General features: G+C 41.9%; 1 pseudogene; it reads right to left on the reverse strand.

The window, feature by feature from the left end:
* Positions 1-1,753: 1,753 nt before the first annotated feature.
* Positions 1,754-25,824, reverse strand: part of LOC101426357 (coiled-coil domain-containing protein 25-like) — a 47,198-nt pseudogene continuing 23,127 nt past the window's right edge.

The raw sequence follows: 25,824 nt of genomic DNA on the forward strand, positions 1-25,824 counted from the left end.
AGGGGTCTAGGGCCATGTGAAGACTACGGAGGACGGTTTAAATTACTGTAATGCATACTACCTGTCCTTGCGGTTGAGATTCTAAAGTTCTAAAATTCTGTGAGATAGCTGAAAAGTGTTCTTGTCTAAGGATTCCACTTTGGCAGCTGACATTATGAATAATTTGCATCTGGGACCCAACCTTCCCTCAACTGGATATAATACTAATTGTGAGTATAAACATACACTTTTTCTTTCTCTACATACAGTGAGCAATTTTCATTCAAGGTCTTAAGTCTCAAGGAATTCAAATATTAAGTTTATAAAATATTAAATTGTCTCCCAGGTAATGATCATTGGGAGAACTGGGCTCCCAGAGACTTTGGCTCCAAATCCGTGATGCATAAGACAGAGGTCCCATGAGACAGTTGAACCACGATGACCACTGCCTGGGAGACCACATACCCTCAAGTCAAGCTGGAGCATTTCATATATTGAAACATTAAAGTCTTTTGGTTTAATCCGCAGTATCACAGTGCTGTTCTAGGTAAAATATTTCTTGGAGGAGATTTTTGCTAGAATAGAAAACATTTAAGAATAAGAATGCTGTGTAGAGAGCTCTGGGTGTGGCTTAATATGAATTTGTATCCCTCTTGCCTGCAAATTTTGTTCCTTTCCCCTTCATCGTTTCATAGGTTCTCTTTGTACAGGGATTTCCCTACACTCTGCCAGAAGAACTATATCTTCCATTTGGAATCACATGGGGCAGCTGATGGCTCATGCCAGTGTAACGCTGCATCTTAAATCACTGAGTCTATGACTGAGAAATTTGAACCCTCACATGTCAACCCAAAATAAATCTTATTTCAAGGTAAGTAAACAAATTTGGCTGGCTAGCAAAATGCTTAATTCTTTCTAAAAATCACAGTTTTATAGACTTTTGCTTCACGGCATACCCCAAGTCTAAAATCAGGTAACCTACATTTCCAAAATGACTCACAGAGCATCCCTCTCCTATTTCCCTGCCTAAGTGCTGAGAAATGACTCTGGAGCCTGGGAGTTATAATATATGTGGCTTGGGTGCTCAGCTTAAAACTCCCAGAAGGCTCAACCAACCTTGATTAAAACAGACTGTTTCTTTAAATACAATGGAACTAAAATGGAGACTGTCACCCAGAGAAAGCAAGGATGTAGAAGCTAGGACCAGCTGAAAGCCTGAGGATAACTATGCTAACAGACTAAGACAACACAATGGTACATGAATATTGAAGCCAGTAATCTTCTGGAAATCTTACTATCATCCTCAAAACCTTATGCTTCTTTTTTTTTTTTTTTTTCTAATCAGGAAATTGGGTGGCAGGGGGAACATTCACAAATATTGTCCACCAACACATTCTTTTTTTTTAAAAACACAGGAGAAGATCTATTAAGAATATGAAAAGCTTTTCAAGATATCTGTTTTTAAGGAAAGACCATAATAACAGAAGTACTTTTCAGAGCTGGTTCTTTCTAAAGCCCATCTCAAGAACAAGTGTAGCCAAAATATTTTCGCTTTCCTAAAGTTAAATGCTGTCTTTGAGTTTTCAAAGGGTCAATATGACATGATCATTTTCTCTCAGAAAAAAAGGGATTTTAAAAAAATCTCCAAAATTAAAATTTGTATAGAATGAAGGTGGAATTTTGGTTGGTTGTTTTTGTCATTCGGAATGTAGCTGAAATCAAAATGTCTGCAACTGTCCTTAAATTTACATCTTTAAAAGGTCCTTTTCACCATTCACTTGAATTCATCTGAATCACTGTCGTCTTACTTTGAAGACAAAAATCTCAACTTTCATTAATGATGAATTGTGCCCAAGTTCATCCATTTCCCTCTCCTTCTTCATTTCCTCTTTTTCTCTCCTTTTCATTTCCTGAATTTGGGCTTCTTTTCCATTCCTCTCTTCCCAGTCTCTGCATTCTTCCTCTGCTGCCAGGAACCACCCCACGACAGTCTTTTCTAATCGATTCATTATCTCCCTCACTTTCTTCTCCCCCGTCACAAGGTTAGCATCCTTTTGCCTGTGAAAGCCTAGCTGTCCCACGTCCACGCCAGTGGTTCTCCTCCGGTTACGCCGCCGCGGTGTGTGGACCACGTGGCTGTCTAGCTCACAGCTTTGAACGCTATTGGCCTTCCCAAGCAGGGCAAAGGCCGACAGCACTTCCTTTAGAAGGTCTTCTATCTTCTCCCCTTAGGTAATTAAGTTTACATGAGCCAAAGAGGCTTTGTCCACATGAAACCAAGTATCTTCAGGCCAGCCATACTTTATTAGGTCTTCATTTCCAGTTATCCTTTCCCATGTGAACAGTGCGGGTGGATGAATTACCGCTGCTGCTTGTGAAGCAGCCGGCCGTGATCCCTGCGGTGGTGCGGGGACTCCAGCGGGAGCTGCAGTGCTCAGCTGTCTCCGGTGAGCTGCTTTTTCTAGACTCAAGCAGAGCTTTTGGACGAGCTCTACCATGCTAAGGGTCAACATGTCCCCAGACAGAATAGTATTTTAATTCAATAGCATTCAGTAGTTATTAAACTATGATAAATGCTAAAGTGGGCAAGATTACACTTAGACTTAAGAAGTGTCACTTGAATCACTTAAAAATATCATAATGTATGGCTAATTGCACCTTGACTATATTATCCAGTGCTATGAAAACACTTCAGATCCTTAAGTAAGGTACCATTTAATACCTATTTCAGTATGTAATGGGTAACATTCTTGAATGCAAAGGTTGTTAAAGGACCCCACATCCTTTGAGCAGCCATCATGTGCTGGGTATTTTGTTCATATTAATTTATTTAATCCTCAAAACAATTCTCTGAGGCAATTATTATTATCTCCCTTTTACTGGTGAAGAAATAGAAATTCAGAGATGTCAAGGAACTTGCCTAAGGTTACACAGCTGATAAATGCCAGAGCTGGGATTTGAATGTGGAAAAGCCAGCTCCAGAATCCACCCTCAAAGACATACCCAATACAACTTCTGTGATTTTGTACTTAGCATCTCTGTGCCTCGGTTTCTTCATCTATAACATGGACATGATAATCATAGTGGGTGGTTGTATTAGGTGAATTGATTTATGAAAAGCTCATAACAGTGCCCAATAAATGGCAGTATTATTATCTATTGTAATTATCATCATTATCCTTCTCTCCTAGGTTGCTATCCTAGCACGCTTCAGCCAATGACTCTAAAGCAGGGATTCACTTTGGAAGGACACAGTCCACCTAGCATGGATTTAATATATCTGAAGCAACACAGCACACAGGTCTAGAAAGCAGGACTGGCTACATCATTTGCAAGGCCCTGTGCAAAGTGAAAATGTGGTGCCCTTGTTCAAAAATTACCAACAATTCAAGATGGCGGCAGCATGGTATTGAACCAAGCACAGTGCTCTTCTGCACGTGGGCCCAGACTGACTGCCCAGGTCACACTCCCATATGACTGGCCTTGCTGGTGGGAGTCCTGGCTGGCGTGGCTCCTCATCATCTCTGTGGCCTTGGGCAAAGTGGTGGAACTTTTCGAGGCTCTCTGATTTCTCATCAATAAAATGGAGACCATTCCTGCCTCACGGGTTGTAGGAAGAACCAAAAGAGTGAATGGAGGGAAGCGGACTTGGCCCAGTGTTTAGGGCGTCCGTCTACCACATGGGAGGTCCGCGGTTTAAACCCCGGGACTCCTTGACCCGTGTGGAGCTGGCCCTTGCGCAGTGCTGATGCGCGCAAGGAGTGCTGTGCCATGCAGGGGTGTCCCCCGCATAGGGGAGCCCCACGCGCAAGGAGTGCACCCCGTAAGGAGAAATGCCCAGCGTGAAAGAAAGGGCAGCGTGCCCAAGAATGGCGCCGCACGCACGGAGACAGCTGACACAACAAGATGACTCAACAAAAAGAGACATAGATTCCCAAGCCGCTGACAACAGAAGCGGACAAAAAAGAACACGCAGCAAATGGACACAGAGAACAGACAACTGGGGCGGGGGCGGGGGGAAGGGAAGAGAAATAAATAAAATAAGTCTTAAAAAAAAAGTGAATGGACAAAAAAGTCCTCATTTAATTGCAAAAAAGCACCACAATAGCCAGCGGTTCTATGTCCTGACTGAGCAGTAGAACCACCTGTGAGCCTGTTAAAAATGCAGGTGGACACTCTTTTCTCTGATGGTTCTGATCCCAGGAGCTGGGCTCTGGGCATCTGTATAATCGACAAGCTCAAGGTGATTCTGTTGTATAGCCAGGATTGAGAATCACTGCACTACCAAACAAACGCTAGTATTTTAGTATTTCAAAAATCAACTTAATTAGAATTAGGATGGTCCTTTTTTGTTTTGAGGTTACCTTCAGGGCATTTGAAGAGCCAAGGTCCTTGAAACTTATCCCGTGGAATTGTAATTGTTTCAGTATATCAGTTGGTCAGTCTGTCAGTTCAATGGCACACACAAATGGAGATAGGAAATATTCCTCTTATACCATTAGACAAGGAATTATTCCTCATTTGAAACGGCAACATCAGGGCCAAAGTTTTCACACTGAGCTCCCGCACACCATCCCCAACCTTTTGGTTTCTGATTGCTTCCTAATCAGAAAAGACCAGCACCAGCAAAAATGGATGCACAACAGCAGCCTTTCTTTGGAAATACTTCAAGTCCAGGCAGAAAATTGACTGAGTGGTGATAGCATTCATGCCACTGGGCACATGTCACTGTAACTCTGCTGCATTCTCACTTGGGTGTCTATTTCGGGCCAATGACAGAATGGCTACATTTGACAAGTTGCATGCATCCTCTCATCAAAACCATTTGAATTTTTTTTTTTAAACAGATTTTGTTTTGCCTGAATAGGAGTATTAATTAAGGTTCTATTACATGGGAAGGCAGGTGGGGGATAAGAGCTACAGGGCAGTGGTGACAAGGCAAAGCCAGTGAGTGTGTGCAGCCATTAACAGGGTGTTAATTGGGTGGTACACGAACATAAATAGGAAGCTCAGAGATGCCAGGAGTGGTTGGCTGGGTGTACAGTCAAGCTCACATGCTAACCCCATAATAGGATGCAGCCTCAACTCAAATTTCCTGGCTGTAACTCCTCCACCTCCCACCCCATGTATTTATGCTGGGGCCCTCCGTGAGATTGCCACATTCTTACCTTCACCTGGAAGAGGCTTCTATCCCAGGGTCACCATGCACACCCCAGGGCCCTGATCTCAGCAAAGGGCAACCTTGGATTCTGGAGGTGACAGTTGGCTTCTTTTCTCTTGCTACGCGGCTGCTTTGAAACTCAACCTATATATTCCCAGCCAGTCACAGGAAAGCCCAAATCATTCTCTTTCTCTTCGTCCAGCCGACTCAGACGTAATGGGTTCTTCCATATTTACTGGACAGTCTATGGTGGGCGCACTGGTGGCTGGCTACCAAGAGTTGCAAGGCGCAAAGGAATCAAGTGAGGAAAAAAGCTCCCCCAGATCGTGCTCTTGGAATCCTTTTGGGAAGTCAGGCTCTTCCCTCTTGGCACGCCATTGTTGCATTATAGAATGCTATCTCTGCAAGGGCTCCTAAGTTCAGTCCTTCTGAGTCCTGACTTTCTGGGTGGAGAAACTGAAACCCAGGGAAGTTAAGGGAGCTGACTTCCGTCACACGGTGAGCAGAGCCGCAGGCCCGCTTGGAAGCTCCACCTGCCAACAGAAACCAGCGCACTTTTTGCAAACCCTCCTTGCCGATTTTGGTTTGCTGTAGCAAACACTAGCGGGGTCCATGGGGACAGCGTCTCCGGAACAGTTGTTAGCCTTTATCATGCTTCCATTACATACAGCTTCTTCATCCTCAGGTTGAGACCATTTTCCAGACCTTCCTCCAGTTCTTGGATTATTGCTGCCTGGTCTGGGGCTCTGAAGTCAATGTCGCTGACAAATAGTTCAAAGTCTCTCTCGCTGATCTCGGGCGCCCTTTCCCTCCCATTCAAGGTCTCGGCCCGGCCCCTCTGGGCGAGCAGTTAAGATTTTCAGTGGCTATGAGCCCTCTTCCTGGACCTCTTTACTCTTTTTCAAGCCTAAACATCAGTGCTGTGTTCACATGCACATGTCACACGAATTTTTCTACTCTTTCCACTTCCAACATAGCTTCTATTTCCAAGGAGTCAAAGGGCTTTTCAGAGTCCATAAAAGTCTATGTACACAATGGCATTTTACACTCAGCAGTCTTCCCTGGGACTTTTTCATTTTCTGCAGGTGATCCCGAGTTGAGAAATGACTTCTAAATCCTGCCTACTCTCATGGCTGATTAAAGTCAAGAAGTCCCTGTAGTCTGCCCACCAGTACTTTTGTGAAGATTTTGCATAACTACTGAAAACAGTTTAAAAGATCATGTCTGTGATCTATTAAACAAGATTTTTTTAAGGGAGATAAAGGGTTTAAAAAGAACACATGAAACAGAAATGGCTGGGTTCTGCTTATTGTACATGGAAATTATAAAAATAACACATTTACTACTAATTACACAAGTAATTTATCATGAAGCACTTGCCAGAAAACATATTTGACTCCCCCCCACCCCAATTCAAGTCTTAATGGGTAAATAATTTATACTCAAGTCATTATTTGCAAGACTTAATTTAAACTGGAGTTTAGTCAAAGTAATTCAAATGTTTTATTTTTTGCATCATGTAATAAAGGCTTTGTTTAATCAGAATGACAACTTGCTCTTGGAGGTAAAAGGAAAGGAAAATGTAAAATTTGAAGATGATTCTCTTTGGCTGCTGGGAATAAGTACAATCAAATTGGTTTGGAGGAAGGACCAAGTTTTGGATGATTCCAGCGACATAGGAGAGGAGCAAAGAATTTCCAGATTAATAGAACTAATAGGCTTAGGGACATTTCTTCAGTCGAAACAACACAAAACAAAAATAGTAATGAAAACTCTCAAAAAACTCACACCCATCCATAACACACACAGTCTCAGTGACACCTTTGTCTAAAACATGCACCCTCGCATGCAGACACCTTCACACACACCTCTTCCCGGCTAAAACAAATAATAGTGCCAATACCACCCCTAATGAGAAAACCCGTCCCAGATGCTGTCAAATTGCTTTCACAGAGTTTAATGAGTTGACCATCCAGAGACAGACTTGTAGTTGCCACTGGTCCTGAGGCTCCTAACTTTTCTCGTGTTAAGAATTAGACACTTGGGTCTGGGGACTGAAGGTTTGTGGGGCCAGGAGGCTTCCAGTCTCTAGATCCATTTTCTTTAATTGAATAGAGGGAGATTGTCAGACTGCTTTTCAGCTTCCATTTCTCACCAGTTGGCTGGCTGTTCATTCCGCGGCCCCCTGCTTTAGCTGCATTGGCTGTTATGAAGCATAGCTCTCAGGTCAGGAATTTTTGGTGAGCTGGATTAGATGAGGTGAGTTCAACTGTGTTCTAACCCCCACTGACCTGAGAGCCAAATACATGCAGTGGAAAATGGCCATTGGGGGACTGGCCCATGCTGGGCAAGATGGGAAGAGCCTTTTAACATTCTCCTGTTTGAGAGAGAGCCATGTAGGGGTCTCACGGAACCACGATGTGGGAACAGGGGGTCCTCTCCCTCTGACATCCCCGCTCAACTCCTGAAGGCCAGAACTTTGAACCACTGCCAGTCCAGGTAGAGAAGAGTGGCAAAACAAAAGCAAAAAGTACAGGTTTTGCTAAGGACAGGTACAGAAGACTATCCATGTTCAGAGGACAAAATGAGGCAGTAAATGACACAATTCTTCTGTGCCTCAGGCCATCCCTCTGAATAATTCTTTGGTTAGAAATTTACAAAGAGACCTTCACAAACTCCAATCTCTTTCATTACTACCATATACGCGTTCCATATACAGGGTACAATAAAGTGTAACTGAACATTTTATGTTAACCCTTCAGACTACTAATGATGGTGTAAACTTTGGACTAAAATGACTTAACAAAGCTATTGAAAGATGTCATGCTGCTTTACAAAAACTCTGCTTTACATTATATTACTGCACCTGAGATTGATGGGATCTGCAAAATTAGGCTACCTAGTACATGTCCTCTTGGGTTGAGAATGGGTATAGAATGGAACATCCACAAAATAAGTTGGGATACAGCAGTTTAGTGTCATTCTCTAGTCCTCTAATGTTCCATCAAAATCACTTTTGGGAGCAGAAGCAAGGAAAACTGTTGGCAAAGATGAAAAGGGAAAGAGCAATGGGGCAAAATGTGAAGCATGAGAGGGTGGGGTAGGTTATTTCTTAAAGAATGACATGTGTGGAATTACATAATATATACACACTATATAATATGTAGACCATGTAAAAATAGGTCTTAAATTTTTTTTTTGTACTTATCACTTAGCTTCAACAATTGTCGACACATTGCCAGTCTGGGTTCATCCAACCCCTCTACTCTCCCTCATCCTATAATTATGAAGTAAATCTTGGTCATCATTTCATTCATAGCTATTTCAGTATGCATCTCCAAAAGATAGTGACATAGGGAAGCAGACGTATCTCAACTAATAGAGTGTCTGTCTACCATATGGGAGGTCCAGGGTTCAAACCCAGTGCCTCCTGGCCTGTGCGGTGAGCTGGCCCACTGGCAGTGCTGCCGCATGAAAGGAATGCCGTGCCACGCAGGGGTGTCCCCTCTGTAGGGGAGCCCCATGTGCAAGGAGTGTGCCCCGCATTGAGCCACCCAAGCAAGAAAAGTACATCCGCCCAGGAGTGGCGCTGCACACATGGGGAGCTGACACAGAAAGATGACACAACAGAAAGACACAGATTTCCGGTGCCGCCAAGAATGCAAGTGGACACAGAAGAACACACAGCGAATGGACACAGAGAGCAGACAATGGGGGGTGGGGGTGGGGGGGTGAGAGGGGAGAGAAATAAAAAAAATCTTTAAAAAAAAAAGATTATACATATTTTAAAAAACACAACCATGATACCATTATCACACCTAAAATATTTCTTTAGCATACCAAATATTGTATCCACTTTAGTGAGTGTTCAAATTACACATTGTCCCATAAATTTTATTTTTTAAAAGTTTGTATCAGGATCCAATAAGCTCCATATATCATGATTGGTTGATAGGTCTTTTCGGTCTCTTTAATCAATGGAGTCACCTTCCAATATCTTTTTGTCCTTGTGAATTTCTTATTGCTGCTGTTGAAGTTGAGTCTCATGTCCTAAAGTTTCACAGAGTCTGAATTTTGCTGATTGCATTCCCTTGCGATGTTGACATGTTCTGCTGTTCCAGCTCCAGTAACTTGGCATTTAGATCCATAGGCTGGCTCTGATTAATTTCCCCATCACTCCATGGGTGGTAGTGTGTATCTCCATCGGAGGTGTCCAATGCCTGGTTGCCTCTGTTTCCTTGAGATGAAGTCACTGATGATCACTGCCTAGATCCATTAATTCTTCAAGGATTCCAAAATTTGGGATCTTTTAATTCTATCATTCCAAATTCCTCTTTTTCTTTCTTTCCTTTTTTTTAAAAGCTGGAGTGCTTCTCTAGAGAAAAAATTCTCATCATTTTGTTACCCTGAGATAGAAGTTATATAGGAAAGTTAGAATAAACACTTCATTTTTCCTTTATTTTCCAGTTTTCAAAAATAATGAGTAGGCTCCCAAACATCCTCCAAAGGTGACTATTGATGGAGTTTCTTGTTTGCTTAGTTTGGATGATTATGAACTCATGAATTTAAATGTATTTGATTTGTAGTATTTCAATCCATTGAAATTCATTGTGGTTATTATTATTATTGGTAATCACATTGTCACATCTTTGATCCCTGGGAGCCTTTTCAAGTTGATTCATGCATCCTTGCTTTCTGGTTTATCATATATTTCCTGTCCCTGACCTGCAATAAGCCATTTCACCAAGGAGCTTAGGATCCTTTTAACAAGAAATAGTACTTAGAGACCAAAATCTAGATTGCTAATGGATTAATCATTGTTTCTAGACCTTTTCAGTGAACACAGCAAAAATTTTAAATATATTATATATAGTATATATACTATACTATATAGTACTATATAGTACTATATATGTACTATATTATATATAATTTATATATTATGTATAGTATATACAATATATATACCTACATATGCATACATTATTTGATATATGCAATTATATAAAATATATAGATATATATTTAAGATAAAATATAGCTTAAATTCATTCTGCTACTTCCCTTTCAGATTCAAAATGACAAGGTTTTTATTTAGCCTTATTGATCTTACAGCTGTCTCATTTTTCCCATGCTAAAAAATTCTCAGTTCTCAGTGACACTAATCTGATACTCACTTTACCCCATACTATACACCCAATAATCACAGAATAACAATGACAACACAACCGTCTGCAGTGCAGTTACTGAAAACAACTTAATTTTTTTTCCCAATTCTTTTTGTTCTTAGTGGTATACATCAAATAACTATGCTTTAAAGTCACTTAGAAGAGTTCTTTTCTATGTGATCATGCCACACACTGGATACACAGTTGGGTTCATTTATTTCATTTTGGTTTTGATTTTTAAGGATGGCTTTTAAAAATTTTATTTTGTTTTATAAAAATGTAAATACCCAGTTCCAAAGTCAAATTTATAAAAAAGGTATATTCAAAGATATCTATTCCTCTCCTCTTCACACTATTTCCCCCTCCCAACAAAGATAACTTAAACAAATTTTGGTTTATTTTTCATTTGCTTTATTTTTAAAAATATAGACAGCTGCCTTGTTATACTGTATACATTTTGGGGGAGTATAGACCAAATGAGCTATCTATACTGTTGTCAAATCATAATTGCTGAAGGTACAGTTTTAAATCCTAAAACAGTTCACTAAATTTGAGATCAATACTGACTCATAATTCTCTAACATTGTAGAGAACTCTTGAAAAATTATTTTAGATCTTGGACCATTTTCTTTCCCTGACCTTCAATCAGCTCTTCCATAGAATTTTCAGCCATGTTAGCAAGGCTTTTACCACCTACTTGCTGTACTTTAATTCATTTCATTTTCATGGAAGGAAGGAAGCCCCCCTAAGTCATTTATTGGTTCTGCTAAGAAAGTACAACAACTTGGGACTCCTTAATGTTTGTTACATGGGCAGCAATGCTGTGCTTCTTTCACCATTGGCTTGAGTCAATGTTGAAGTCTTAATTCATGGTGTTTATGAGGGCAGCTATAGTGCATGGCAATTCACATTTTCAGGAAAATATGCCTGAGAGACTGATGGAATTTCATGGTTGGGGGAGGAAGATGAGCCCCCTGGATGTCTGGATGTATATACAGAGGACATGGGGCTGGCCCACGGCACACGTGCCCATTGCAAGCAGGATCTTAATGTCGATGTTCTGCTCAGTAACTGATGTCTTTTCCTTGATACTTACAAAACCGATCTGAAAGGAGTTGTTCCATCTAAGATATTTTATTAAGCTGTCAATATATGGACTAAGAATGATTGACCTTTGATATCTTGGGTTTTGTAGAACATCAAAGTAAACCCAATTTTTCTCAGAAACATTTATGCTACCACCTCTATTTTATTTATTTATTTATTTATTTATTTATTTATTTATTTATCTATCTCCTCTTCCCCTTCAACCCCCCCCCCCCCCATTGTCTGTTCTCTGTGTCCATTTTGCTGCATGTTCTTCTTTGTCCGCTTCTGTTGTTGTCAGCGGCATGGGAATCTGTGGGTTTTTTTGTTGCGTCATCTTGTGTGTCAGCTCTCCGTGTGTGCGGCACCATTCCTGGGCAGGCTGAACTTTCTTTCTCGCTGGGTGGCTCTCCTTATGGGGTGCACTCCTTATGTGTGGGGCTCCCCTATGCAGGGACACCTCTGCGTGGCACGGCACTCCTTGCACGCATCAGCATTGCGCATGGGCCAGTTCCACACGGGTCAAGGAGGCCCGGGGTTTGAACCACGGACCTCCCATGTGGTAAACAGATGCCCTAACCACTGGGCCAAGTCTGCTTCCTAAATGTACTATGGGTTAACTGAACCAATCCCCTACTTTTAACATTTAAGTTGATTTAATTTTTAAAAAATTTTGTTATTATAAACAGCACTACAATGAAGTTTTTTTTTTGGTATCTAAAATGTTGAACAAATTCCTTTTATTTCTTTGGGTTTAATTCTTCAGAGGGAGATTGTAGGGTTTGAATATTTTGGAGAATCTTGTCCACATTTTGAAATTCTTTCCTACAAGGTCTTATGCTTTCACCAGCAACATACGAAAGAGTCAAGATCATTCTCTCTGACTACATTGAAAATCACTATTTTAAAAATCTTTTTGCATTTAGCAGGTGAAGAATGGTACCTCACAGTTGTTTTCATTGGCATTTATTTGACAATTTATGAAGCTAAATACTTTCTTCCCCATGATTATAGGCCTTTTAAGGTTTTTCTTTCGTGAAATATTTGTTCTTGTCCTTGTTCCAGTTACTAAACTACTCCATTTTGCACCACTCTAATCCACCAGTATACCACTGTGAAACATATCAGTAAGCAACTATTGTGTACCTGGTACAGCTGCTCCAATACTTTCAAATGCTTCTGCTACCCACAAGATAAGGTCCAAAGTCTTTACCCAGAGCATGATCTGCATCAAACTATTCCCAGTATTACCTTCGACCATAATCCCTCTCACGCAAACCCTTGGCCTTGTCCAGCTTGGTAAGTTCAATGGTCTTTTACTATGCGACACATTCCTTCCTCCACGCATTTGCTCTCATTACTCTTACAATTCAACTTGCTTAGTTTCTTGTCTTTCTCTATGCCTCGCTCAAGGAGCACAATCTCTTTAAATCTTTCCCTGGGACAATATTGCCTCCACCTCTGTGGCACTTACTGAAGCACTTAGGCCATGTGCCATCTTTTTTTTTTCTTCCTGTGTATGTGTGTGTTGGGGGGACGGAGCTCTTATCCCAACTGAAGTGTACAATTTTCGAGGAAGAAGGTAGCACATCCTATGTTACTTTTAGACTGTGTCTTGCTCAGTCCCATGAACCCAGCATGGCGGAGATTCTGGTGATCACATGGAGAAAGATCTGTCAATGGCAAGTTGGAGATGATAACATTTTTATTCCTTATATCTGCATAATTCCAACCTTGTTATGAAAGATTTCAACTGACTCTTCAGAGGTTTAATGGAACTATTTAATTTCTTAGCCATGGAGGAATTAAGGCACTAGGCACGAGTGAGAAGACATGGCAGCATCATTCAGCGCCAGCCTAGTGAAGTTGGTAAAGTAGTCATTATTCAGTCATTTTGGACTGCTTTTCCTTTCTGCCTCTGTTACCCCATAACTCCATTCTCAGCGCAGGCTGGAGCTGTATTAACAGAAAAAAATGAAGGCCAAACAAATTAGGGGCTAGTAAACTCTGGAGAAGGGAAAAGCAGTGTAGTGTAGAGAGTAAAACAGAATAAAGAGCAAGTTTCATCTCTGTTGTTTACGGACTGTAAACAATTCACCTAACTCTTGTCATCTGCAAACTCGGGATAATAATATATTCCCCAGGGTGATTGTGAGGTTTAAGCAAGATAATACGTAAGAGTAGGTAACATGCCTGCCACAGAGCCAGAATACAATACATCAAGTTCCTGTTCAAACAGCAGAAAGGAAGGCTATCCTGCTGGTCACTTCTGTCTTTGCATTAAGCAAGAGGTTAGACCAACCTGAGTGAAAGTTGTCAGACCTGTCCAGGGCAATGAGTTGCTAACACACTCTTTAGGGCACTGACTCTAGTGCCATTTAAGGGGTAAATTAAAGTGGAAAGAGCGGAGTGTATGTGCAAATCTTACTTCTGACTGAAGGTCATTTCTAGATGTTTCTGAGAGCCACAGGAAACAACTATAGATGTTAGAGTCCAAAACCCAGCAATTATGGAAACTTCTGGGGAAACTCAGGAGGGACTAGTTCTACAATGAGAAACTGGGAAAGACGAGTTGAAACTGAAAGTCTAGAAGAACAGCAACCTGGTAAATACAAGCAAAAATAAAGCAAAAGTAGCAATATGGATATTAGAAAGTTTGGATCTCAGGTTGAAGGCATAGAACAAAATGAAAATTGATATTATGTAATGTTAAAAAGCACAGGTATAAAGAAGATATAATAGTCATCTGTATGTACCATACAACATAACAGCTAAATATATATATAAAAAACCATTAAACATACTATTAAAATGATATAAATAAGAGTTGGAGACAACTATACATATCTTTCAGAATTGGAGATTCCTAGAATGCAAAAATAAGTAAAGACAGAGAAGAATTTACTATTTTAAAAGAATGAATTAGAATGGATAATTAAGTTGAAATTTTTGGAGAAACTAGTATATGCATTGAGGCAAGAAAATTAAATCATTGGCATCAATATTGAGAAAAATAGATAAAATTTCTCTTTTGCACTGATATGGTTGAATACCTAGAAAACCCAAGGTATTCTAATGAAACACTAGTCAAATGAGGGAATTTAGTAAAGATAGTAAGGATAAATATTTAGGAAATCAATAGTTTTACTCTTTATTAGGAATAAGCACCTAGAAATAAGAATGGGGAAAAATTACAATAGAGATGAAGAAAACTATACAAATATTTAGAGACAAATCTAACAAAACAGGAACTTGAACCCTAGGCCATACATTCTTGTGGCAGTTCTACCCTCTGTAATGAGGCTTGAATTTCAGCCTTGGGTTGCATGTGTCCCTCATCTAAGTTCCCAGCTCTATCCTTTGTTGTCTCTCTTAGCTCTACAGATAGTAGCTGCTTCCTACATTTGCTAGTTCTCTTTTACTTAGAGTCTTCTTTTTTAGCCCTTTTAGTAGTTAATTCTTTATATAAATTTTCCCTGTTTACATTATTGGTGTGGTTTTCTGTCTTTACTGAACCTTGAAAGTATGGTATAGATTTACCTGAATACAACTATAAAATGTTACTGAATGGCCCAAAACAAGAAAAGACATTTTCTTAGATAGGAAGACAGCACAAAAATATCCATTCTCCCCAAAATACCTATATACATTTAATGCAATTCTGATTAGAATTCCGAAAGTTTTTCATTTTTTCTGTAATCGAATGAAAATATTTTAAATTCTAATGTAGGGAAACAGATGTGGCTCAACCAACTGGGCTCCCGTCTACCACATAGGAGGTCCAGGGTTCAATGCCCAGGGCCTCCTGGTGAGGACAGGCTGGCCCGCATGGCGAGCTGGCCCACGCAGAGTGCTGACCCATGTGGGGAAAGCCACCCTGCGCAGAAGTGCCAGCTGACATGGAGAGCTGGAGCAGTGGGATGACACAATAGGAGACACAGAGCAGAGAAAATAAGAAGACGTAGCAGAACAGGGAGTTGAGGTGGCACAAGAGAGTAATCACCTCTCTCCCACTCCAGAAGATCCCAGGATCGGTTCCCAGAGCCACCTGGTGAGAATACAAGCAGACACAGAAGAGTGTGCAGTGAATGGACACAGAGAGCAGACAATGGGGGAAAGTGGGGGGAGAGGGGGAAGAAAGATATAAAAAATAAATCTTAGAAAAAGAATTCTAATGTCGAGATAATTAGATGAAAACAGCTAAGAACAGAATGAAAAATAGGAAATGTGAGGGGGGATATGCCTTGCCAGATATAAAAGTCACAGTAATCAAGTAAAATTAGTAGTGGCAGAGATATAGACAAAGAGATCAGTGAAACAGAATGGAAAATACCTAGGACATATTAGAATTTCATGTAGACAAAGACAGAATTTAATTTCAAGGGGGAGAGTGATTTATTTAATATACTGTGCTGGCACAAATGGCTAGCCATGTAGAGCAGGGGTCGGCAAGCTTTTTCTGTAGAGAGTCAGGTAGTAAATATTTTAGGCTTTGTGGACTACATGATTTCTTTCATAACTACTCAACTCTGCCATTATAAGTGTAAAAAGCAGCCATAGAAATAGCTAAATAAATGACTGTGATTGTGTTTCAATAAAACTTTATTTATAAAAACAGGCAACGGGCCCACAGACTATAGTTTCTCAACCCTAATTTAGAGGAAAATAAAGTTAGACCCCTGTCTCTGACCAAATAAAAAAACAAATTCTGGATGAAATAACAGCTCATAAAAATATAAACACTCAAAAACTCGCAGAGGAAAAATCCAGGTGAACTACTTGTCTGACTGTTAAGAAGGGCACCCATCAGAATCCAGACAGGGATCCCCAAAACCACAAAAGAAAAGTTGGACACATATGACTATATACAAAGTCTAAAGGCAAACAATAGGTTTGAGAAAAGTGTCCCAGAGATGACTATAATCTTCAGAGCCCTGACCAAATGGCAAGAAAAAGACAAACCACCCGATTGAAAAATGGGCAAAAGGTGTAGATATTAGTTTCAGTGTAAATGGAAGTCCTTGAAGGTTTTGAGGGGGAGAGCAATCTGATTTATGTTTTTGAAAAGACCACTTGGGCTTCTGGGTGAAGAATGGTTTGTGGGGGCTGGGGGACTATTGTGCAATCAGAGACCAGAGAGGACTTTTAGCAAACTCCCAGGAGAAGGCTCACTAGCTGCTTAATAAACGTGGGCTGATTTTTGATGAAAACACCTATGCCATACTCCACTATAGCATCCAGACAAAGGGTCCCTGAACTGACTCCTTGATCCTTTCTTTGAGAGAAGGTTTGATTCAGAATGTGGAACCACTCTTTCAAGTGTTTCAATTTACACAAATGTGTTGTCAGGGGTCCTTTGAAGCCAAGAGCTTGCTCTGGCCCAGGTGACTCCTGAGATAATCCTGCCACACCTGCCCACTGACTGTTCTGATGGTTATTCTTGCCTCTGGTTGTGGAGAGGGGAGGCAAACAGATGCTGCAGTCTTGAGGAATTGGTGAATTCTTGGCCTAAGGAGCTAGGAATGGGAGGGAGAGGTGAGTGAGAATGACAGGGCGACTCTGACAAACCCTGGCTGTGGGAAGTCTGCACTGAATAATCTCTGCTCTTCAAGTTTGGGGTATCCAACAATCTGGGTGTGAGTCATTTTTCCACGTGTGGAGCAAAGACCTTTAAACTGACAAGTGGTCAGAGTGACATAACAACTAGCTTTTCTTCAGCTAGGAAGTGGGTTTCAAAACTTGGTCCACCTACTCAGGAATGACAGCTGGAGTGGCAGTGAGCAAAGAGAGGTGTCCCTCCTCCCTGTGCAAGCTTTAGAGGGCCTGAGGCCAATGTATGGAGGCAACACAGAAGCAATGGGTCTGCAGCTGGTGACTCAGGTAACTCTGGGCTCTGTGAACTGCCTCTGTGTTTTCAAATGTAGAATTAAAAAAACCATCCTGAACAGGAGGAATCTCTAGAGAAAAATGAAAGAATGTACACAGATGTGAGCTGCTGCAGTGAGGCAGTCGGGCTGACATTTGCTGCAAAGAGAAGAGAATAGCATTGGCGCAAAGGGACCAGGTATCAGGCAGCGGAACTCTGTGTGGCTTATCTTTGTGGTGGCCTCTCTGTTGCCTGAAATCCCTTGGGCAGCAAGCAAAGGAAAGTGGATCTGAAGGAACTGGGTGGAAGGTCGCATTAGGGCTCTTGCAACTCTGCACCTCACAGCTGCACCTTGGCAAGATGAGGATGTTCTACTCTCCCTGGCTGGGCCTGTGTCTGGTCTTCCAAGGGGATGGGCACGATGAGCCCCCACTTGCCAAAGACGCTGGCCTTGAATGAAATAGCAGGGCCTTGTGCTGTAAACAAGCCCACATTTCTGCACTCTGGGAAAAGTGCTTGCTTTTGGGAGAGTACCTGCCACATTGTGGGTGCTGGAAATTCCAGATGCCCTTGATTTCGCTTTGCCTAAATGGCTGCCAAAGTGTAGGTGCTTAATAGATACTTTGAAGAAACAAATGAACAGACAGTTTATTTTGGAGGCATGTTCTAGTCATCCTTTGGTATATCTAATCCAAAGTCAAGTTGAGAACCAGATGATTTCAATCCCTATCACCTTGTCTGATCGTCTAGAAGACCAGGGACCAACAAACTACAACCTGTTTTTGCAAATAAAGATTTATTGGAACACAGCCACACCAATTTGCTTACATGTCATCTGTGGGGCTGCTTTTGAGCTACAACAGCAGGGTGACAGACATAAATATGGCCCACAAAGCCTTAACATTTACTGTCTGCCCCTTAACAGAAAAGTTTGTTTACCCCTGCTCAGCCACTACCTAGATTTAGCAGGTGTGGGGTGGGGTCCAGGATTCTAAATTTCTAATGAGCTTCCACCAGCAGTGATGTCGATACTGCTGGCCTGTGGACCACTCTGAGTGGCAAGGTCCGAGGACACTTTTTTCCCCCAAAACAAAACCTAAGTATGATAAACCAATAAACATCAAATAACAACCATGTGATGCTGGGGTTAGAGTATGTTCAGGAGATTTGGGTCTCTGGACTGTCCATGGGCGGGCTGGGTCCTGAGCCTCAGCAGAGTTGCAACACCTACTCTCTGGTTTGTTGGCCTTACCCAGGTCAGCCAACAGGGAGGTGAAGATGGTCAACCACCACACCAGGGAGCCAAGAGAGTCTATGGCTGCAAGCAGGAGAGTTGCATCCATTGGCCATGTGGGATCTAAGCCCCCTCTCAATTTAGAGGTGGAATGGACATCATCATCCCAGGGTCTGCAGAATGGAACAATAAAATGTGGACTAGAGTGGACTTGCTGGTATTCTGCTATGAAATTGTTGTGTCTCTAGCAATGGAAGGAGCTGTTTCATTGATGTGGAGACAGTGGCCACGGGAGTTGCTGAGGGCAGGGAGAGGGAAGAAGAGGTGTGAAAAGGGAGCATTTTGGGGACTTAGAGTTGTCCTGAATGTTATTGCATTCAGTCCACCGATTGGACTTGGGGAGAGTGTAAACTACAATGTAAACTATAGTCCATATGGTGTGGCAGTGCTCCAAAATGTTTTCATCAAACGCAATGAATGTGCCACACTGATGAGAGAGGTTGTTGATGTGGGAGGAGTGGGGGGCCTGGGGAGTGGGGTTTATGGGAACCTCTTATATTTTTTAATGTAACATTTTGTGTGATCTATGTATTTTTTTAAAAAAAGACAATAAAAAAATTTCATGATAAAAAAATAGCAACCATGTTTGAGACATGAATTTGATCATGAAGCATCACCTAAAATTAGTAAGCCACAATCAAAGAAAGGCTTGGGCATCCTTTCTCCTTGCCTCATCTGCCTCTCTAACTGACACAGGCTGAGCAGCACATGACAAAGGAAGGGACTGGGCACATTCTCCCTTCATTTGTGCATCCACATACTTGTGAATAGTCACAAAGTTAGACAGATACTGTAGTGGACATTCATTGCATTTAGATCCCAGCATCCATTCACCCCTTTCCTGATGAGAGCCATTTGGAAATATTTGTTTCCTCTACTTTCGATTCACATGGTTTTCGATTCAGTGATTCAAGGGATACAGCAACTGATCCAGGCCAGAGTCAATCAGCATCTTGTATTCCTCCTGCATCACAGTGATTGGTTCAGGGATGGGCATGTGACTCAGTAGTTTTCTTGGGACTTCTGCCCAGACTTTGGTGAAAACGATGTTTACTCTTTACAAGAGCATCTGAAGTAAAAGAAATGAGTGATCTGGACTGCTGTAGCCATCTCATAACCCTGAAGAGAGCTCAGTATGAAGGAGACAGTTCCAACCAATGGGAGGGGAGAAGAAACCTGGTGATCTTGGGTAAGTCTCCAGTCAAACTCTATCCCTGAACAGGCCACCTATCCAAGTAGACCTGCCTATGGATTTTTCCATTATGTGAGTCCATACATTCCCTTTCTGTTTCTGACATTTGGGGTTGAACTTTCTGTGCCTTGCAATTGAAAAGAAGTCCTGATGGGAATAGCTACTAAAACTTTCCATTTGGCTGGGGCTGAACATCTGGGTCCATGTGCACTTTTGCCATTCACAGAGCATTTTCTTGAGATTCCTGCAGGCTTGAATATATTTTGGCATGTCTGCAGAAGGAGCTCGTAATAAACAGCTGCCTCTCTTGGAGCTGGGACCTGTGTTGTTCTGGCTATCTCACACACTAATCCTGATGAGGCCAATCTCACTGACGATAACCATACGACCTGCATCCAAAGAGATTCTTAGCTCTAGCCTGACTCAGTTTGCAGAAGAAAGACCCCAGGAAAAGGACTCAAGAATCCTGTTTCAAGTCAACTGAATGAAGAACCGCAAACATTGGGGTTCTGAAGGGTAGGTCGTCTCAGGAAAATCTATACCAGGTAATGTTTTCTTTACCACCATTCCATGTTCTCGTATCTTTCAGTCCTATTCTCATCTTCTCAACCCTAAATTAACTAACATTCCCATTTTTAAAAAACTGTCTCTTAACAAAATAGATTTCAGCTAACAAACATCAGAAAGGGTCTTTTTAGACAATACACAGGAAGCAGGTATGTTGGAATATGCTCAGAATTTGAAATCAAAGATCTCGATTTGAATCCCAGGCTTAGTACTTAGTAGGTGTGTAACTACGGATAAGAAATTCAAACTCTCTGAACCTCATTTCCTTATCTTTAACATGTTTACCTTGTTGGGTTATTATAGGGAGATGAAACAATGTGTATAGTGGTTAGTTGTAAGACAAATTAAAAATTATCAGTCATAATATTAATATTATGTATGTATTTGCATTTTAGCAGAGAGCAATTTCTTCCTTGACCCAACTTGAGGAACTCTAATGTTGGAATTCCAGTCATAAGTCATAGCAATGGACCTGTTCTAGGTTTGTTTCTGGCAAGTGGCCACTCAATGCAAATGCATGGGAGGTATGTGCAGTCCTTAGGCAACGACCTAGAGAATCAGGAAAGCAGGTCATATGTATTGAAGCCAGAAAAGGGATTCCAGAGATTAGAGTGGCCATAAAGGGTGACACTCAGACCTTAAGATTCTAGTTCTTAGAGGTCATTATCACCGTTGAATTCTGATGTCCTACCCTGGCGTAGCGTGGGATAGCCATAAGTCTCATACCATGGAGGTATTCCTTCTCTTTGGCCAGTTGGCATCATTCTGAGGGTAAGCCTGTACATGATCTCCTTCACATAAACTGGGAATGACCTTAGAATCCATTTTGCCAGCAGTTTGGAGAAAGGGCTAGGTAGCAAAGAGATGTGATTATTTTCACTCCAAGAGCCACTGTCTCAGGATTCTTGCTTAACTGACAAAACAGGGAAGAGCTGCTCTTCAGTGCATCCTCAGTATTTCCATTCCATCTGTGAACACATTACATGGGCTTGCATGAGCCAACGTTTTCTTGGTATATTGATAACCCATGGTATGTATATTATTTGAGTAAATGACAGGCCCTGAAGTTAAGACTCATTAACACCAAATGTGATGCCCAGATGTGCAAGCAAATCTTTATCATTTTGCATTTTGGAAAGTTTGCATTTCATTCTGCTTTCTGAATCCCACAACTGATTGGTAAAATGGATTAATATTAAAAAAAGGGAAGTGGATGTGGCTCAACTGATAAGAGTGTCCGCCTACCATATATAAGGTCCAGGGTTCAAACCCAGGGCCTCCTTGACCTGTGTGGAGCTGGCCCATGTGCAGTGCTGCCGCACGCAAGGAGTGTCATGTCACGCAGGGGTGTCCCCCACATAGAGAAGCCCCACACACAAGAAGTGTGCCCTGTAAGGAGAGCCGCCCTGCACGAAAAAAGGGCAGCCTGCCTAGGAGTGGCACCACACACATGGAGAGCTGACGCAGCAAGATGATATAACAAAAAGAGACATAGAGTCTGGGCACTGCCAAGAATGCAAGCAGACCCAGAAGAACACACAGCAAATGGACACAAGAGAGCAGACGGCAGGGGTGGGGGGAGCAGAAATAAACTAAAATGAGGCTTAAAAATTAAAAAAAAAAAAAAAAACAACTCAACAACAAATAATGTTTTATGCTAGGGAGGAAAATCAGATGTCAGGTTTCTGATAAGGAAAGAAGGGTAAGGGAAGCAGACGTGGCTCAAGTGATTGGGCTTCCATCTACCATATAGGAGGACTCAGGACCCATCTCCTGGGCCTCCTAATAAAGACGTGCCGACCAGGCCTGTGTGGTGAGCAATGCAGCAAGATGATGATGCAACAAAAGAGATATGCAGGGGAGAGCCAAGGCAAGATGCAGCAGAAACCAGGAACTGAGGCGACGCAAGTAAGTGGGAGCTTCTCTCCCACATTGGAGGTCTCCAGGATCAAATCCCGGTGAAGCCTAGAAGAGGAAATGAGAAGAAAAGACAAAAAGAAACAGACACAGAGGATCACACAGTGAATGGACACAGACAACAAAAACAAAACAAAACAAAACAAAAACAGCAGTTTGGGGGATGGGGGAGGGGGAAAAAGAAAAGAAGAGTAAAGTTGGAGAATTCAGGATAACATATCTTGGAGAATGAAAAGCTATTCATTGTCTTCATTCTCCAACTCTGTGGGAAGAATTATTTAAAATTGTAACTTTGAGAGTCTACAATTAAGTTTTACAAAACCCATGGAAAATTTCCCTGTTTTCAATGATTTTTCCCTAAGAGCCTTTGAATAGAACAAAATTTTTCTTTTCATTTTTTTAAAACAATTGGACAGTTGTACTTCATGAGGGATGGCAGTATTTTCAATAATAATTGAAATATTATTTCAATTATATTGATAATTGAATGGCTGATAATAATCTATCTGGATCCATATGAAGAAATATAATATTTTTAACATACTTTGCACAGAAACATTTTGCAAACATCCGCTGCTCTTCTGTGTGGCACTGTACCTTGTCGGAATACAGAGGAAACTTCCAGATATCAGAGATCACTTATGACAGCCCTATCTTCTGTGTAAAAGGTCATCTCTCAGCAGAAGAATAGCTTGCCTAGTTAAAGGGATACCAATTTTAAGCGCTCTGCCAAGCTGAAGACAGAGTGAATGAGTAAGAGAAAGATGTCAGATTTCAAATGCAGGGCACGCTCACTGCGCTCTCGGGTGCTGAGCTGGTGGGAGGGGGAGAGAAACCTCTATTTAGAGATGATTGGGAAAAATCAGTACTACACAGTGCACTTCAGAAGAAACAGGGGAGCCTGTTTATCCCTTTCCTCGGAGGTGACAAAATGGCCGCCGTGGACACACAAAGCAGCAGTAAATGGCGGCAGCGGTGCTTCTCGGGGGCTTGAGGAAATATATGTGTGTGGACAGGTCTGAAGTGGAGTTTTACTGTGGCCAGGAGGCTTTTAAATTCCAGATGAAGGAAAGGGATGCATTTGGAAAGAAGGGATGGTTAGCTGTCAAGGATCATGGCCAGAGGACAGAAAGGGGTAATGAGCTGGGAATAGCAAGGTGCCACATACTTGTGGACTCCATGAAACTTAGAATGCACAATATTTTAACCACCTTGAGCTATGTAACAATGCCGCTTGAAGAACCAAAAATGTCCTAGCCTCCACAAATGCTCATCAGCTGCTTTGAAATATTTTGTTAAAAATGACCCCGAGACTGCCACAGGGGAAGGGCCAGGGGACAGAGTTGCAGATGAATGGTTATGCCTAATCAAACCTGCCATGCAGGCAAAGCAGTTCTCTGCCCTCCCACACCTTCTCCTTCTGTTTGCAACCTGGCCATCTTCTGCCTAGGAGTTGAGGACTACAATGCAGCAGGCACCAACCTGGCCTGACTTTCCTATTCAAAGGACTTGAGATCACTAGTCAATGTGATCTACTATGGGTACTGTGTTTTCCCTCCCAATGAGCAGTTACATTTTGTTAGGCCTTTATCTTTCATAAAGAAGAAGCCCAAAGCAAAGACTATCAAGCAGTAGGAATTTCAGACACTGTGTACTACTTCCCTTGGGGTACCTCTGGGGCTGAAGCCTTTACATCACCTTGACATAGAACAAGTCTGCACAGACTCTGACCACCACACCTTAGAGGTTTTATCCTTCTGTGTGAATGCATACTATGTATTCTGTCTCTTTCTCTCCTTACCAACACCCATGCAAATGTGTACCCCCCCACAACACACGTGTTTGTAGCAGTTTGATATTGTTTATGAATTCCAAAAATAGACATTGGATTATGTTTGTGAACTTGTCTGTTCCTCTGGGCATTTTAGGTTGTATTGGGTTCAGAGATTTCACTTTTGCTTGATTAAATTATGATTAAGGTTTTGATTGGGCCATGTCAGTAGGACATTGAGTCCCTGTCCACCAAAGGGGCGGGGACTCACAGAGAAAACTACATGGCAGAGGAGTTAGAGTTTTGAGCTGGAGTCCTGGAAAGTAAACAGGCAGGAGAACACAGAGGAATAGAAATGGCGCCATAGACACAGCAGAGACCCTGGGAAGAGAGAGAGCCTGAAGTCTACAGCTGACTTTGTGGAGAGAATAGAGCAGCTGGACCCAGAGAGAAGCAAGTTCCAGGAGACAGTAAGATTTATCCCTAGCCTATAGCTGATATTACAAGAAACTGGGACCACGGAGCCAAAGTCAGAAGCCATCTCGCTACATGGCTACAGACTTTGGTGAGGGAAGTAACTTACACTTTATGGCCTGGTAACTACAAGCTTCAACCCCAAATAAATACCCTTTATAAATCCCAACAGATTTCTGGTACTTTGCATCAGCATCCCTTTAGCTAACTAATACAGTGTGCTATACAGAAATGTGATGCCAGCACATCAGTGGCCTTTGCATAGTCTTTTAATTCCCAAGTCCCTCTTGTGCCTTCCAGCATCCTCTAAAGCAGGAGTTCTTAAACTTTTTGTTCCACAGACCCTTTGCCAGTCAGGTGAAAACTGCAGACCCCTTACTAAGTCCACATAATACTGTGTATTATTTAATAAATATATCACACCCACACCAACACATCCCTGCAATATTGAATTCCCATCCTGGGGAGCTCTATCACATTCTCTAATGGAAAAGCAACAATCCCCCAAGTGCAGGGCTATGACTAGTGAAGAAGGATGGTCCATTGATGCGCCCTTGATATTGACAGTTATGCTTATAAGCCTTTGCTCTTGAAATTGCAACTTAGCCTAGTGCTGGGTGCTGAGTGTTACCTCCTGAGAGCCTCCATGTTCTCAAACGTGGCCCCTCTCTGAAGCCAAACTCAGCATACAAATGCATTACCTTCCCCCTAGTGTGGGACATGACTCCTAGGGATGAGCCTTCCTGGCACTGAGGGATTACTACCAAACACCAATGAGCAATGCAACTGGAAAAAGACCTTTAAGAAAAGGGGGAAAAGGTAAAGACAAATGAGTTTATATGGTTAAGAGACTTTGAAGTGAGTCGGGAGGTCATCCCAGAGGTAACGCTTATCCATGTACTTAGCAGGATCTCATAGACTGCCACAGTAGATACTACCCCAATTAGTGGGGCTCCTGAGGGCTCTGGAGACACCCAGGTCATATGGTCATGGCAGATAGATCTGGAGTTTGGTGCTCATCAGTAGGCCCTACTTCGGAGTTTGTTCTCCTGAGTGTGACAGAGTTGGACTCAGATGTGACTTCTCTCCACATGCCTCTTCTGACCCTTCTATGTGAACCTATAGTTGGTGCTGGAGTTGGTAGGCATATGTCCAAGAGACTTGACTCTTTGGGCAGGTCATGTGCTAGGTGGGCCCTGAACCTCAATGGAGTTGCAATACCTAGTATCCATTTCATCGGACTCACCCAGGACAACTAACAAGGAGGTGAGAATGGACAACCACCATACTAAGGAACCAAAAGTGTCTACAACTGCAAGTAAGAGAGTCCTATCCATCAGCTGCATGGA

This window comes from Dasypus novemcinctus, chromosome 18, assembly GCF_030445035.2.
Source record: "Dasypus novemcinctus isolate mDasNov1 chromosome 18, mDasNov1.1.hap2, whole genome shotgun sequence".
Lineage (NCBI taxonomy): Eukaryota > Metazoa > Chordata > Mammalia > Cingulata > Dasypodidae > Dasypus > Dasypus novemcinctus.